The sequence below is a fragment of the Dipodomys ordii genome, unplaced genomic scaffold, assembly GCF_000151885.1.
Source record: "Dipodomys ordii isolate 6190 unplaced genomic scaffold, Dord_2.0 Scaffold198, whole genome shotgun sequence".
Lineage (NCBI taxonomy): Eukaryota > Metazoa > Chordata > Mammalia > Rodentia > Heteromyidae > Dipodomys > Dipodomys ordii.
Genome location: NW_012267414.1, coordinates 1,113,315 through 1,116,230, shown reverse-complemented (window position 1 = coordinate 1,116,230; position 2,916 = coordinate 1,113,315).

Below are 2,916 nucleotides of genomic sequence, written 5' to 3'. Positions count from 1 at the left end.
CACAGGGATGCTGGAGGTCACAGGGATGCTGGAGACCACAGGGATGCTGGAGACCACAGGGATGCTGGAGGTCACAGGGATTCTGGAGGCCACAGGGATGCTGGAGACCACAGGGATGCTGGAGACCACAGGGATGCTGGAGACCACAGGGATGCTGGGAGATCACAGGGATGCTGGAGATCACAGGAATGCTGGAGACCACAGGGATGCTGGAGGTCACAGGGATGCTGGAGGTCACAGGGATGCTGGAGACCACAGGGATGCTGGGAGGTGAGATGGAATTAGGTAGAGCTCACCTTGGTGGGTGCACATGGGAGGAGACAGGGCAGAGCAATGGGAAATGTGAGGGATCGGTTCACAGGGCACCCTGTGTGTGTGCACATGTGTGTGCAATCCTTTGTGATACAAGCATATCTTAATGAAAAATAAAATCAAGATTTTTAAAGGATTGCATAATGGTGGCAGTTCTACAGCCAGGGAACACGTGACAGGTGTGGGTTTTTTTCTTTAGGTGAGTTGATACTTGGTAAGTTGGGCCTAGGCACAGGAAAGTCCTGGAACTCGGCATTATCCTGGGTCTTGGCATACACTGTGGGTGGTGGGTGATGGGCAAAGGACTGGGTTTGAACAAGACCTTAGGGGTGTGGTGGGAAGGAGTGAAAGCCATACTTTGTGGATGGTGTCCCAGGCAGAGACCTGAGGGAAGAATCCAGTTCTTTGAAGCGGGGCCTAGCGTAACCATGGGAGCTTGACCACTCCCAGGGTGTGAGCCGTGGAACTCAGGACGTGGAGGTGCAGAGGTGAAGCCTGGCCGGGAAGAGCTGGGGACCCAGGACAGACCGGCCGGCCAGGGTGGCTGGTGGCAAGAGCCTCAGGTCCACGAGCCGAACGGTGTCAACAGAAGATGGGGCGGGAGAGGTGGGGGACGGGTGCTAGAGCCGAGGCCCAGCCAAGGTGGGCAGCGGAAGAGGACCAAGAGGAACAAATGCGGATGAAACCGGGTACAGGGCACGCTACAGAGGAATCGAGGGGACTGCTGGACCATGGGCTCTCGGGCAGTCACTGGGAAGCTGTTTCCAGACCTGAAAATAAGCTCAGCCTGCAGGCGGCCGCCGCAGAGCGCTACGCTCCCGCGTCCATCCCAGGACGCACAGCTGCAGCTGTGGCCCCGCTCCGCTGTGTAGGAAAGCAAGGCAGCCCAGGGGAACACCGGCCGCGGCCCTTGGACCTCACCACGGGTGCTGGAGTATTGTCTGTAACCCCGTGACTTCCAGGAGGGGTTTGCAAAGACGGAAATAAAGGACGCAGTAGGGTGGACCCCGGCAGTCAGCATGGCACGTGCTGAGATCTTCATCTCCACATGGCTTAGCTCCTTCCTGCCCCTGGCTTCTCTATCTGCCCTGCCTAGCGCAGGGCTTTGGCTGCCTGGTCCTGGGAGGGAATGAGTGTTACCATCCCTCCAGCCCAGCTCTGCATGCTCGCTGCTGGGCAGACAGCCAGAGCCACGGGGGCCACGCCGGCTCTCACCGGCCGCTCACCCCCCAGCTGTGGGGGCCACGCTGACTCTCATCCCCCGCTCACCACCCAGCCGCCCTCTGCTCTTGATAAACAGCTTCCTTTGCCCTTCCATGGCTCTCTTCCTCCTCCTCTTCCTCCCGCTGTCCCCGCCTGAGGGCTAGGGCTTCTACGCGTGAGTCAGCCAGTTGGGCATTTTGGACACCTGTCTGGCTCAATTAAGGAAGAATGGCATTGCATTCAGCCGTTGGGCTAGCCGGACCTCAGGAAGACCTTCCCTTAGACTAATTTTTATCCATCTGTCAAGTTCAGAACCCCATGAACGCCCAGAGCTGCCCAAGCGTGGACACCAGCAAGAAAATGACTGAGGTGATTTATACAGACCAGCAAATACCCCTTTAAAAAAGAAGTAAGACGTTGGCTGAGATGCCCGTCTGCAGGACGTGCGTCCATCACATGATGTGAAGCTCTAGGAAGCGTAACCGTTCTCATACCCACGCGGGGGGGGGGCAGCGTGCGGCAGACCTCTGTAAAGGTGGCTGCAGGGTGGGCAGTTGCACCTCGGGGGGCGGGGAGGCAGCGTGCGGCAGACCTCTGTAAAGGTGGCTGCAGGATGGGCAGTTGCACCTCGGGGGGCGGGGAGGCAGCGTGCGGCAGACCTCTGTAAAGGTGGCTGCAGGGTGGGCAGTTGCACCTCGGGGGGGGGGCAGCGTGCGGCAGACCTCTGTAAAGGTGGCTGCAGGATGGGCAGTTGCACCTCTCTTTGCCCGGTTTTCTGTTAATAAGCCTTACCAGCTCCAGTGGGCACACACCAGGAGTGGAAACATTAAAGAGCCGTACGCGCTGTGAGCCAAGTCCTGATGAATGGCTGCATCTTCCCACCGCCAGTACAGGAACACTATTACCTATCTACAAGCGACGCCACAACCACAAACCTGAGGCCGGTAACTCCTCTGTGTGTCTGCTTTATGCTTTAGAAAAAAAGTAAAAATACTTAAATTTACAAAGTCACTGGTACCAGTGGCCACGTCTGTAATCCCAGCTATTCAGGAGGCTGAGATCTGAGGATTGCAGTTCAAAGCCAGCCTGGACACGAAAATCATGAGTAACCATCAGAAAACTGGAAGTGGCGCTGTGGCTCAAATTGGTAGAGTGCTCACCTTGAGCAAAAGAGCTGAGGGCAATTTCCAGGCCCTGAGTTCAAGCCCTACAATGGACAAAGAAAACAAGAAATGAAAGGAAGGAAGGAAGGAAGGAGGAGAGGGAGGGAGGGAGGGAGGGAGGAAATAAATGACCATCAGTGCCCACACCTATAATCCTAGCTACTTGGGACACTGAGATCTGAAGACTGCAGTTAGAGTCTGCTGGCCCAGGGGGGAAAGGCCATTGGACTCTTGTGTC